This window comes from Panthera onca, chromosome B2 (genome assembly GCF_046562875.1).
Source record: "Panthera onca isolate mPanOnc1 chromosome B2, mPanOnc1 haplotype 2, whole genome shotgun sequence".
NCBI lineage: Eukaryota > Metazoa > Chordata > Mammalia > Carnivora > Felidae > Panthera > Panthera onca.
Genome location: NC_138343.1, coordinates 103,053,881 through 103,068,778, shown reverse-complemented (window position 1 = coordinate 103,068,778; position 14,898 = coordinate 103,053,881). Strand labels below are relative to the sequence as shown.

General features: G+C 36.6%; 1 long non-coding RNA gene across 1 annotated transcript in view; it reads right to left on the bottom strand.

The window, feature by feature from the left end:
* LOC132667533 (uncharacterized) overlaps positions 1-14,400 on the bottom strand; it is a 37,466-nt gene extending 23,066 nt beyond the window's left edge. The window contains exon 1 of the long non-coding RNA XR_014137671.1: positions 14,317-14,400. This is a non-coding gene — a long non-coding RNA (uncharacterized LOC132667533). The remainder of the gene's footprint in view (positions 1-14,316) is intronic.
* Positions 14,401-14,898: the final 498 nt, after the last annotated feature.

Genomic DNA, 14,898 nt, shown 5'->3' with positions numbered 1-14,898 from the left:
ATCTTTCTTTATAAATTTATTTCTGATCACTGAACTGTGTCCTGCTGTATAAATAGAACATTTTTCTCATTATATTTTCCCTAAAATTATCGTTTTCAGAAAATCTATCAATTTTTGTTGATAATCATTTAATCAGTCATTTACTGAATACTTTTATATTCCTCATAGGTTTATAGTTAATTTCTTGGGTTGTACAAATATAAAATCATATCAGTCAAAAAATAAGTTAATTCACTGTATAAACGTAGAGTCATAATGTGTGCTTTAATTAGCGTGAACCTGTCTAAATGAAATCACTCCTTGGTAATCTGAACACCATAGAGACATATTAAAGTTGCCTGTATTGTCTCTGGATGCTTTGTTGTAATAATTTGTTTTATTCCCCAGCAACAAATACTGGAGAAAATGGATAAGAAACAAGAGCGTAAAAACCGCAGACTATTTTTTTCTGGTTCTTCGAAGCCTATTTCATATAAAGAGGATTTGGAATGATTTTTCACAATCAGCCACAAAGATAATATCCAACTTTATAGTGAAGGAGGCTCAAGGTTCAGAAGAGAATGCATTGCCTCTAGAAGAAGAATATAAATAATGATGGAGGTCATTAAATCAGCAATATAAACAGATTGCTTAGTAATGTATAGCCTTATTTTCATCTCAGAATATTACATCCATATTTCTTAGCTAGTATTTTTTTTCTCTAGCATAATCAATATTCAATACAATGTAATAATGTTAGCTAATGCTGCAGAAGGTTTTCACAAATGTTCTGCAAAAGTCTATAGGACAAATTATCCCCCTCGCCACATTAGTTGGCTGCAATTTAATTTATTTTCTTCAGTTGTTCCTGTTCTTAGTTAAATTAATAGTTGTTGGAGTTCAGTTGCTTTATAATTTGGGTAATTATTACTGTGTTCTGTTTTAATGTTTCTGTTTAGAATATGTTAAAATCTTTTTAGCACCTTTACAATTTCCTAAACCTGAAAAATGGTATCATATACCACGTTCAATTCTTTATATATCAATACTTATAAATACATGCCCCAGATTTTAAAGATTATGTGATATCATGACAAATCCATTACAACAAAAACTATTTCATTATGATATTTCTAATACCAGTCTTAGGACTGCTTTTTTATCTCTTTATTTTTTTAAGTTTCTTTTTTTTTTATGTTTTATTTTATACATGAGAGAGAGAGAGAGAGAGTGCATGAGCAGCGGAGGAGAAGAGAGATGGAGACAGAATCTGAAGCAGGCTACAGGCTCCAAGCTGTCAGCACAGAGCCTGATGCAGGGCTCAAACTCACAAGCAGTGAGATCATGACCTGAGCTGAAGTTGGACACTTAACCAACTGAGCCACCGGCACCCGGGGAATCCTTTACTTCAGAGGAAATGTACAAACTGTGTCTTGGGCATGTCCATGTGTTGGCCTATTTTTTGTATGGACCTCTTCTAACCTTAGGAGTTGAAAGTATATTTTCATGTGTCCAAATAAACAGTTGGGAACTTTCTGTCAGTCCCTTCCTTTGTTTGTGGGTAAATTTACTTCAAAGGGCAATGCGTTACCATAAATGTAAGTGAAGTGATTTGTGGAAATTTGAAAAGTAACTCAGAAATAAGTAAATTCCATTGTTAATAAAGAATTCGTTCTTGGGACACCTGGATGGCTCCCTCCGTTGAGCGTCTGACTCTCGGTATCAGCTGAGCTCATGATCTTATAGTTGGTGGGATTGAGCCCTGTGTCAGGCTCTACACTGACAGTGGGGAGCCTGCTTTGGATTCTCTCCTTCCCTCCCTCTCTGCCCCTCCCTGGCTCGTGCGCTCTCTCTCTCTCTCTCTCTCATGATAAATAAATGAACGATCAAAAAAGAAGAATTAATTCTTTTCAGTGGTATGTCTCCAAAGCTGATTTATAATTACAGAAGTACGTGTTTCAATATATAAGTGTTAGTGGTGCTCATGATGTAGAACACAGGTATTTAGAGACTGTTGCCCAACAATTGTCAGCAACTCACGGTCCTGAGGATTTTTACGTTTAAGAAACTTAAATTCATGCTTTTTAAGTTTGAATGACAAAGTTCTTCAGTTATTCCAAGAGGATAAATTCAATTCAATTGAAGAGGATAAAATTTGAATAAGAACTTTCTATAATAAAAATTTGCAAGGATGCTGGTAGATTATGCAACTTCCTGTAGTAAGTAGAACACCTGAAGCCGGAGTATTCTAATTCCATTAATAGTGAAACATTGCTAGCTCCGAGCCTTCATCTGGGGGGGATCGATTTTGTATTTTGACATTTTTAAAGAGCAATGAAGTTCCTTTCAACAAAAAAAGACTTCTATTTATAATTTATTCTTTTATCTGTTATAATTTCATTGAAAGGTTTTTGAAGCTCTATCTTTTGAAACACACTAAAGATACTATTTCGTGTGTCTGGTAGGTTTTTTTTCCTCTCTTAATATTTTAGACATATTTCCTCACACTAAATTCTGAAGATTTAGTATGTTTTTTATGTAACATATTTCTTCTGTAGAAGAGTGTGTAACATATGTGTAGTATTTATGTAGTTTCCATGTATAAATCATGGAGAGATGTCTATACCAGAATGTAGTCACTTAGATCGAGCTAGTGGCTGCAAGGAAGAGAATTTCTTACAGTCTTTGTAAAGTCTCTTTTTAGTTAGATCAAATCATAGTTCCTTGTGATTTTTACCCATTGCTTTAGGTTGTAACTTCTGGGAAAGTAAACACGTTCTTCCTTTACTCTGTACCATTCTTTAAATGATTAGAAAACTATTCTGTTTTTGGTACCCCCAATAGCTAACTTCCATCCTCTTTATGTGCTTTCATCTGAAATGCACATTCTTACTACTTTAATCTTAGAATTTTTAAAGTACTTGACATTAAATACATAACAGTTTTGAGGAATTATGAAGGGTTAGGGCTTGGGCCAGGCAATTTTTAGATTACCTTATTTAATAACTATTAGAACTGTGTACCAAAATAAGTAACTCCCAAATGTCAGTGACTTGACACACTAAAAGTGCTGTCTCCTCATAGCACAATTCTACCTTTGTCGTCAGCAAAGGTAGAAGGGAGCAAATTACATGTGAGAGATTTCTGTAGGTAAGGCCTAAAAATAACGCAGTCATTCCATTCAGGTTCTAATGGCCTGAATGTGAGCTCAGACACATGGTCAGAATCTATCTACAAAAGAGCTGGAAATGTAGTTTGGCTGTGTACCAGGAAGAAAATGAAATCGGTTCGTTGAACACAAAGTTTCTCATTAACAAATATCTGCCCACGGTGGGTCAAAGGTTGGTTAATACTTCCAACTCTAAGTCAGGCATCTCTGGCTATCTGGTCTGGCATCTTTATCATAGGGAAAAGGATTTTGATGTGCAATCTCCAAATCCTTCCTCACTTCAACAGCCTGGCTTGCAAGACCGTTTACTGTTGTGTAATCCTATTTTGAATGCCAAAAGCTGAAAATTATCTTGGTCTTTCCCTTTGTATTCTTGTTACAACTTTCTAGATCAATATCTCAAAACAGACATTGTCTTTGGTAGATTAGGTTGAAGGTCTTATATTAAGATAGGCGAATTCTTTAAAAAGTATATTATTTTTGGCATATCCTTCCTATTTCAAATATTTCCCAACAGATGATGAGAATAATTTTCAGAAAGAATACTTCCATTTTGGATAAGAGACATCTTGCCTCTTCCTTCTCAAAATGTATTTTATGTAGAAGTCTGCACTATTTTCTAATTTCTCCCCTAAGTTTTCTTAAAAAGTCTAAGCTATTACATCATATTTTCATCACACAAAAGTTCACTGAAAATAAATGTTAATCAATGGTTAACAACAAATTTAATTTTAACAACTTAAAATAGGTTAATGTTATAAAAATGAGTCATATTGATGTGTACTTAGAGCAAATGAAATTTCTATTAAAATATTTATCATTTAAATTACAATTAGCAAATCATCTAAGTATGGGTATAATCTTAACATCAGTAATATTTCTGTGATCAGTTCCAGCCTCAACAGCAATTAACCAGTTTTTAGAGGTTATAAAAGCAGAGACCTGTATTTAAAAAGTAGATTCCATTATATAATGGCAAAACAAATATTTATAAATATTGGTGGATTAATACATCAAGAGTAGGGTGATTAACGCTGGCTAAAAACGGAAGATACTTTAATTCACCAGGTATACCTTATAGTTAACATGTATAATGGGATTTATATAAGAGAAAAGGCAAATGCTATGCATAGCTTTCAGCTTAGTAGGGTTTTTTTTTATAAAAATGTTAAGGCCATTTTAAAAGTGAGATTATGAAAAAATATCACCTTTAAATTTGTTTTCCAGATTATGTGATAGAAAAAAAAAAGATTTCATTCCAGTAAGAAGAATCAAGAGTGGCAACAATTGATTTCCTTCCTGATTCAGTATATCAGGCATCTTTCAAAAGGAACACATACACACACACACACACACACACACACACACACACACACACACCCTTCACAAAAGGAAGAAGTTAAATGCTGTGATTTCAATCCCTTTACTCTGACATATAAAATAATGTAATACTTGTATAAAGTTGCATTTTTATCACATAATATATGCCAAATCCTGTGGCATGTAATTTATACATAGTATGTCACTTAATTATAATAATTCCATATAGGATAAATTTTCAAAAAGGGACACTGGGACTTAAGGAGGTTAAAGAATGTTCTTAGCCACAAAGCCAATAACTAAAGATCCAAGAATTAGGTCTGGCCAATTCTGAGCTCATACTCATTCTCTCTCTCTCTCTCTCTTTTAATGTTTATTTATTTATTTGGGGGGAGGGTGGGAAGAGTGCCAGCAGAAGAGGGACAGAAAAAGAAGGAGACAGAAAATCCCAAGCAGTCTCTGTGCTGTCAGCACAGAGCCTGATGTGACCACAAACCATGAGATCATGACCTAAGCCAAAATCAAGAGTTGGATGCTTGACTGACTGAGCTCATATTCTTAATAACTATACTAACTTTCTCTAAAACTAATTAATAAAAAATCTTTAATATCTATAAACATTAGTCTCATAGCTAAAATTTCTTTAGATTTTTTTAAAGAACTCTTTTAATTAATAAGTAGTTTATTCGTGCTTATCTATAAAAAGGATGTTTTTAGGCTTTCTTCACCTCCTTTAGTAGATTGCATGATAAATCTACTAAGGAATGATCTTCCTGAGACCATGATGATGTAAATCTAATATTCTCTAGTCTTTCCATAAAGATATTAATGAATACTTACATTAATAATAATATCATATATTTAAACAAATATTTTGCTTTTCAAAGTGTCTACAAGTTATCTTATTTTATTTTCTCTCAAGGTCTTTGAGAAAAGTAAGGCGAGTATGATTGTATCTTTTGATGGAGAATTAAGTACAGCATATATGAAAATCCATTTGTTAAAGATAACTTTGTTTTAAAAAGACAATTATGACCAAAACAGAGAGAGCAAGGATATGTGGAAAGAGTGAAGGCAGAGAGGTGAGGAAGAACTTATGGCAGAATTATGGGATGTTTCCTATAATACGGCACTTTCTCAATATCCTCCCATCTGGGAAAATTTCATTTTATGCATCCCAGGGACCTCCAATTTGAACCAAAGTCGGAACTTCCATTTGCATGCAGGGTGCTGGTATGGGAAGGGGGATCTGCCAGTCAGACTCAGCTATGTGAGACTTTGATTCAGACATGGGCAATGTGAAGAAGCAGAACTGAGTCAAGTCTATTTGGGCGATGTGATGGGTGTAGAGGTATCCAGGTTTCAGGGCAGTGGGACGACGATTCTGCCATCTAGGTCAGCAACAACGATGGCAATGGTGTCTGTAGCTACAGTGGCTAGTAGACCCAGCAAGTGTGGTGTGAGATTTATCTCTGGCTATGTGACCTTTAGGCCTGACATCTGGCTTTCCTAATTGATAAACTCTTTAATGTTCTTGAATATTTTTTTAAAACTACTTTAAGAAGTTTTCTACCATTTGTGGGGCACCCAGGTGGCTCAGTTGGTTGAGCGTCTGACTTAGGCTCAGGTCACAATCTCACTGTTCATGAGTTTGAGCCCTGTGTGTAGCTCTGTGCTGACCGCTCAGAGCCGGGAACCTGCTTGGGATTCTGTGTCTCCCTCAATCTCTCTCTCTCTGCCCCTCCCCACTCGCATTCCGTCTCTCTCTCAAAAATAAATAAACATTAAAAAAATAATAATTTTTCTACCCTTTGGGTGTAGATCACTGACTGACAAAGGACAAGGCTATGGAACACTCCTAAGTCTTTAAGTGATAAACTCTATTTTGAGCATATCTTGAATAAACATCACAATAATAAATTCAGAAATTTAATTTTGTTAGGAAAAAGCAAACTTGCATATTTTAATTTTTTTTAATTTTTTTAACGTTTTTTATTTATTTTTGAGACAGGGAGCGACAGAGCATGAACAGGGGAGGGTCAGAGAGAGGGAGACACAGAATCTGAAACAGTATCCAGGCTCTGAGCTGTCAGCACAGAGCCCAACGTGGGGCTCGAACTCACAGACCGCGAGATCGTGACCTGAGCCGAAGTCGGCCACTTAACTGACTGAGCCACCCAGGCGCCCCTTAAATTATTAAATTTAGCACCTGAAAAAACCCTAGAATTACTCATAAGAGGACATCATTTCACATGGTGGTAATTACTTCAATAGGATAGTTAAATTTAACAAATTTTTTTGAGTTTACTTATTTATTATTTTTGAGAGAGAGAGAGAGACAGAAAGCAAGCAGGGGAAGGCAGAGAGAGAAGGAAAGAGAGAATCCCAAGCAGACCCCATGTTGTCAGTGCAGACCCCGATGCAGGGCTCGAACTCACACACTGTGAGACCATGATCTGAGCCGAAATCAAGAGTTGGACACTTAACTGACTGAGCCACATATAGGTGCCCTTAAATTTAAGAACTTTTAATCCACCACTATGTATACAAACAGGTTTTATGTTGGACATTTGAATTATACTGATAAATAAGAATACTCTCTTTCTCTAAAGAACCTGTAATCTAGGAAGACCATGTTTTTAATGCAATAGCTTTCCACTCTGTATCATCAATAGATGGCATTTTTTTTTAAATTAAGGAAATGTAACTTTCTGATAAATAGTAGACAGAAACTTTAAATATTTATTTATAGGAATATAAACTTGTTAATTACTGACCCCGCTTATGTATATTTAAAGGGAAAATCTTTTCCAAATGATAGTATCAGAACTGAGCGCTACCAGATTCTTTTTTTTTTTTAATTTTTTTTAATGTTTATTTATTTTTGAGAGAGAGGGAGAGACAGAGCGTAAGCAGGGGAGGGGCAGAAAGAGAGGGAGACACAGAATCCGAAGTAGGCTCCAGGCTCTTGAGCTGTCAGCACAGAGCCCGATGCGGGGCTCGAACTCACAAATCGCGAGATCATGACCTGAGCTGAAGTCGGATGCTCAGCTGACTGAGCCACCCAGGTGCCCCAACTACCAGATTCTTTAGAGGCTACTAAAGAAAAATTATCCGTGCTTTGTATTAACTTCGTGATTTCTATCTTCCAACATGTGTCTTAAGACTCATGGATTAAAAATAATGAAGGGTAAAACAAGATCAAGTGGAAAATAATAATATTAAAATAGACTAAGGTAAGTATAGTTAGTCTAATGTAATAAATAATCAATTTTTGGCCAATATTATAGGTTCTATTTTTTCTGTGTAATTAATGTTTTTCTTTTTTTTATAATTTATCTTTTTTTGTTGTAATTTATGCTTTGTATCTAAGTTTTATTGTTCCTAAACTTTCTGGAAAAACTTCCACAGTAAAGTTGTGCTAATAAGTAAATTTGATGAAATATTTTCCTCTATGATTTAAACAATTATTTCTGGAGGGATGACTCATGGGCAAGCAGTTTTCCTAAGGCTTGATTTCTTACACTTTTTTCTTTGCAAAACTTTTTCTAATGTCATACTTCTAAATATTCATACTTATAATATTGATGGTCCCTCAAAAGTGTTCTGGAGGTTTGTTTTTGTTTTTTGTTTTCTGTTTTTTCTTTAATGTTTATTTATTTTTGAAGGTGAGAGAAACAGTGGGGGAGGGGCAGAGAGAGAGGGAGACACAGAATCTGAAGCAGGCCCCAGGCTCTGAGCCATCAGCACAGAGCCCGACGCGGGGCTCGAACTCACGGACTGCGAGATCATGACCTGAGCCGAAGTTGGAAGCCCAACCGACTGAGCCACCCAGGCGCCCCTGAACTGAAACTTTTAATTTTAACGCAGTCATACTTTGTGGTTTGAAAATTTTGTTTCTTGCCTAAGAAATGCTTCCATATCCAGGGTTGCCAGGCAATTAAGGATTGACTGTTGATTCTGGCTCAGGTCATGATCTCATGTTTGTGAGATGGAGCCCTGTGGAGCCTGCTTGGACTTCTCTCTCTTCCCCTCCCCCTCTTGTGTGCACACGCATGTGTGCACACAGGATCATGACCTGAGCCAAAGTTGGACACTCAACAGACTGAGCCACCCAGGCGCCTCCTGGAGGTTTTTAAATTAGCCCCAAGAAACTAAAGAACCATATGTAAATTAACATAAGAGTTTATATGAATAGCAATAAATTATTTTCATTTGCCTTAATTGATTTTGCCTTCACTAGAGATAAGATAAAGTAGGTATGGTTAACCTTGTTTATTTATCCTGAAATATGTTCTCTAAGGAGGCTGCAAACTTTATTCAATTAACTCAGCTTATAAAGTGCCTCCTGGACAGCATTTCAGAAATTCTAACTTCTGGAGCAAGTCTCTGCCCCTCAAATCAACCATGTAGTCATAAACAATATTGGTAACTTCTCACTTATTATATTCACATTTATACCATGTGCCGTAGGTATGTTGCTTCATGTAATGCACTAAAAAGCTTAACTTCATCGGGCAGATAAGAAAAGGAAAGCTTATAGAGAATTAAAAAACATAAACAGTACTCAATCTTTCTGGCCCCAGGTGTACCATAAATATGTTATCAGATATCAAGGTGTCCAGGAGGCTGGCTAAAAAGGGGAAGAGAGTTTCAGGCGTGGAGTTTCAGGTATTCTTCCGCGGGTTTTCCAACTCCACAATGGGGGGAAATTCTCTCAAATTTAAAGTCTGGGCCTTTTGTGGTGGTGGAGGAGGTTTGTTATTTATTTGTGTTTTCTTTTTGTTTGTTTTGTTTGAAACTCCAAATTTGAACAAAAAAGAAACACCCTGGGGCTTCTAGCTGAGTCAGTAGAGCATGCTACTCATGATCTTGGGGTTATGAGTTTGAGTCCCACATTGGGTGTACAGATTACTTTAAAAAAATAAATACATAAGGGCCTCAGTGGCTCAGTTGGTTAAGCGGCCAACTCTTGATTTCGGCTCATTTCATGATCTCGCTTCAGCTTCGTGAGATGGGGCCCGAGCTTGGTTGGGATTTTCTCCCTCTCTCTCTGCCCCTCCTCCACTCACACTCTCTCTCTCTTACTCTCAAAATAAATAAATAAACAAGAAAATAAATAATTTAAATAAAGAAATATTTTTTGAATTTAATTTAAAAATAAATAAATACCCAGTGGCTGGTTGTAAGATCGGCGTAAAGTTTGTGACATTTTGAAATCTATAAAGACCCACCCAACGATGAGAAACACAGTAATTGATATTTTATACACGTTTAGCCCTGTGATACCTCTGAAAAAATTCACTTTAGGAAATGAGATAAGCTACCGGAAGGTTGATGTTGAAAGCCAACTCCAGTTTCTGATAAAGATTAAATGAATGTGCTTCTCTGGCAACCAGGACCAAAGAAAAAAAAAAAGAGATTTATAAAGTGTTAAGTCATTGTGCTATATCAATTACAGTTCATGTTTCTCATTCCAAAATACAAAATTATTATCTAGCCAGAATGCTTCTTGATAGACTCTATAAATGTGAATTTATAGATTGGATGATTTTGGAATAGCTTCTAAATAGCTTTTTTTAAGCAAAAATATATATATATATATATATATATACCATACTAAATTTTAATTAATTCATTCACTTAAAGTATCATTAAGACTCTTCCTTCAGAAATAGATTTCTATAAACACAATATTGAATATGAAAGAATGTGCAGGAGATGGGTAAAAATATTCTTTACACGTTCAAAAGGTATTTTGGCACATATCCCTGTGCCAAAGAGGGTTAAAGCAGACTTGTTTCACTGTTTCTTACACACAGTGACACTTGTGACCATGTAATAAAATACTGGATGGCTGGGATTCCAGCTCTCGAACTCCATTTTGCCCCAAAAGCACAGTGCCACGAGTCATTTTATCTCACTGTCATTAGGTACATCTTACCTTTCTAGTCCATGTACTAGGAATAAAATCAGACAACTCTGGCGTTCCAAGGACAAAAGCATTTTCACCCTATTAAGCCCAGGCAGTTGGTTTTGGTCTTGTTATTCAGATGTAAGTGAATATTAACACTTAAGAAATTGTAGGGAGCTTAAACCAGAGATCTGGAGTTATAAGATGAAGATTTAAGGCTTTGTTCCATTGTTTATATTCTATTGGACACCGAAAATATTGGTAAGATTTCCTACTTCTTCATCTACTAAATGGGGTTAATAATAATAAAATAAATTAAAAAAATTTTTGGTAATGTTTATTTATTTTTGAGAGAGACAGAATGCGAGCAGGGAAGGGGCAGTGAAAGAGGGAGACACAAAATCCCAAGGAGGCTCCAGGTTCTGAGATGTCAGCACAGAGCACAATCGTGAGATCATGGCCTGAGCCGAAGTCCGACTCTTAACTGAGCCACCCAGGTGCCTCTATAATAAACATTTCTTAAAGAAGACCCCTGAATAGTGATGCAACTGGATAAAGAAACAGCCCAATCTGCTATGCTGTTGAAAGAACTTCTTAAAAACAAAAGAGAAAGAGAAGAAGAAGAGAAACGGCTGGGCACTCTACACTTTTTCAGAATAAATCCTATATTCTCTGAAACTACAACCAAATTTCCTAATCGAGTACAATATGGTTCTAGCTAAACTTCTGTTGTTGTCAAGTTGAATATTGTAAATCCAACAAGAGAAGAAAGAATATTGACTAACTAGTTCACTGGCCATTTCATCCATCTGCATTTGTTTTCAACATGCAAACTGAGGAGTTTGAAACCAAATTATCTCTAAGTTCATGTCCAGTTATAACTTTGGTAATTTCGAAGATATTTAACACATTACCTCCCCCTTTTGTACTTGTGTCTTTTGACTAATCGATACCAACAAAATGTACAAATTCCCCTTACCCAGAAAGTTCAACACTTTCAGCACTTCATTCACATTTTGTAAATACCCACTGACAAAAATTTTGGCACCAAATTCTAAAAAATTTCAGCACCTCATTTCTATTTTGTAAATATCTGTTGGTCAGAGTTGTGTGATATTCCCTGAGCCAGACCATCTTTGAATTAATCATAAAGATGAAGTGGGAAACAACTGAAGGATGAGGGCTTTGAGAATTAATATGTTGCATTTCTGGTTTAATTGTCAGGGTCTGAATAACACATAAGAAAATGTTGTCGGTGTGATGTAGTTGTCCAGGTAATTGCAGCATTTTGGACGTGGAAACCAATTGATTTTCAATTAACAAATGGTAGGAGCACTATTACAGTAGTGCCTGTTAGATTATTGCTCAGATGAAATGTTGGTCTCTACACATTCCATACACACTTATCTTTAATATATCATTTGCAAAGCAGATAGATCGCTAATTCTAATCTACTGAAAATTGTGTAATATTTCCTCTCCCATAGGAGAAAAGAATGATGGGAGGAAAATAAAATGAGCTCTATGTAAAAAATATAGCTCAGTGACAGCCATCCCTGGCATGGTAGGCGGCGAGTGTCTTGAATGACCAGAATCAATAATCACATTGAAGACTACATCAGATATTGCCAAGAATAGATTTGCCTTGAACATTAGGTCAGTACTCAGGTCTGAGCACAGGTGCCAGTAAACGACGCCACTCAGAGGACAAGGGAGGTCATGGAGGAGCCTGCCTGTATAATCTTCACTAGAAAGCAGCTCTCCTCAAATGATGTGGGAATAAATAAAAACAATGAAACCTAATTCTTGCTCTAAAGATGTCAGAAGTTCATCTCCACTGAGGAGCGCCTGGGTGGCTCAATTGGCTAAGCATCAGACTTCAGCTCAGGTTGTGATCTCGTGGTTAGTGGGTTCGAGCCCCATATCGGGCTCTGTGCTGACAGCTCAGGGCCTAGAGCTTGCTTTGGATTCTGTGTCTCCCTCTCTCTCTGTTCCTCTCCTGCTCATTCTCTCTATCTCTCTCTCTCTCTCAAAAATAAACTTTAAAAATAACATTAAAAAAAAAGAAATAAGGATTAAATATGGGATGTGTTAACTTTTGGACTTTATTTATTTATTTTGCTGAAAGCATACATATTGACTCAAATAACTCCTTTCCCAAATTGTATATTATTTCCCAAAATGTCCTTTGTTACATATCTCCCCACTCTAGGGAGTTCTTTGATAATGATATCATTGTAAAGCTCAAGATAAGATTTTTTTTCCTTTGAGTAATAAATTATAGTGTTTATCCTATTAATGAACCATCCTCACTTTCAACCACTCTCTCTCCATCCCCACTTTCCCCAAAATCAGCAGTTTTATTTCTGCCTAGCAAGTCCCTTACAATCAATTTTATTACAGTGACAATAACAGAAATGAGCTTAGAGGGTAGAGTGAAAGCATTGTTGTAATAGCATCAATAGCATGTAATAGCAGAAAGTCTTCTGACTTTCCAGAAATAATACAGCATACGTGTTTTCTCTGGATTTCCCTCTTCTTTGGAAAGATCAGATTGAAGTATTGAGAAGGCAAAAGTTTTAGGCTTTCATTCTACACAGAACTTGGATTCAAATGTGGGATCCATACTTTATAGCTGTGTGACCTCAGGCAGTTGTTTAACTTAAACTTTAGCCTATTTATCTACAAAATGGGCATATGAACTTGACAAACTCTCAGAGAATCATGAGGGTCTTGTGATATACTATGTGAAACTGTAGAGCACAATGAATTCTTGGCACATAGAAACACTCTATAAATGGTATTATGTTTAATATGGTTATGTTATGCATTATGTCATGCTATTCATTATATTCATTATTTTTTTAATTTTTTTTATTTTTTTAACTTTTTTTTTTAATTTATTTTTGAGACAGAGAGAGACAGAGCATGAGCAGGGGAGGGGCAGAGAGAGAGGGAGACACAGAATCAGAAGCAGGCTCCAGGCTCCGAGCCATCAGCCCAGAGCCCGACGCGGGGCTCGAACTCACGGACCGCGAGATCGTGACCTGAGCTGAAGTCAGCTGCTTAACCGACTGAGCCACCCAGGCGCCCCTATATTCATTATTTTTAAATTTTTCTTGTATATTTCCCTTTCATGTTCACTCACATATGTACAAAGAAAAGATTGCAAAATTAACTGTAGAGCACATACACATGAAAAACTTGGCATCTAAAAATATTATTTTCATTGTTTTGTAATTTAACTTTTCTAGAAATTTATTGTTTGGTCTTTTGCCAACATATCAGTCCACAATGGATGGGGCAGTGTGGCTTGGGGGAGACACACTGGCCTGTCACCACAAATAGCCACAGAGTCTCTGCCTAGAACAGGGCATCTTTTACTTTAATGTCAATGCAAATATCTGGGCTGCAGTGAGGCTGAGGGCCTACATTTTCTTTTTTATTTAAAAAATTTTTTTAATGTTTATTTATTTTTGAGAGAGAGACAGAGTGCGAGTGGGGGAGGGGCAGAGAGAAAGGAAGAGAATCCAAAGCAGGCTTCAGGCTCTGAGCTGTCAGCACAGAGCCTGACGCGGGGCTCGTACTGGAACGCAAGATCATGACCTGAGCTGAAGTCTGATGCTTAACCAACTGAGCCACCCAGGAGCTTCTGAGGACCTGCATTTCTAACAAACTCCAGGTGAAGCTGATGCTGCTCAGAGGACACCCTCCTGGTAAATGGTAAAATATGAGAGGACTCAGACCAACCTGCAGAATTTCTGACCCATTTATAGTTAATAGACAACTGTTGTGGTCACCATAAATAAACTCTATTGGTCACCTTATATCAACTGAGTGTACCAATGGAGTATATTTAAAACTCAATTAGGATAAGTGAAAATGTTTGAGTTATTGAAATTGTATTATTATATATCAGTATTTGGGGGGAACACTCACAGTGTAAATATGCCGGAATGCCTTTACTTCTGGTATAGACAGGATCTTGACTCCCTGTCAAACATAAAAGTATCCTTCAAGAGGCAAGGAAAAGGGGTTTTGGAATTCTAATCTCTCCTGGGGCAGAGGCCCATTATTGTGTCACAGTGAAGTTTCTCTGATGTACCTAGAGCACTTGTTAAGCCTCCTTGTGAATAAGAGAGATTGAGAGGTTCTTGGATGTTTGCCTCCTATATGTTGTGGGGAGAATGGGAGGAGAAATTTCACTAAACTCTTAAAATTGGCTTTAAAAAACTGTCTGTGGTAAATTAAATTCCATGCACAAAGGAATTGGTGAGGGAGTTGAACACTGGAAGAAACTCTTGGCTAACAGTGCAGTGAGCAGAAAACCACCGTTACCTAATTTCTGGATAGAAACATACCTCTCATCAAATCACAACTCCTCACAGGATGCCTGGGTGGCTCAGTCTGTTGAGCGTCTAACTTCAGCTCAGGTCATGATCTCCTGGTTTGAGCCCCACATGTGGCTCACTCCTGTCAGCTCAGAGCCTGCTTGGGATCCTTGTCTCCCTCTCTCT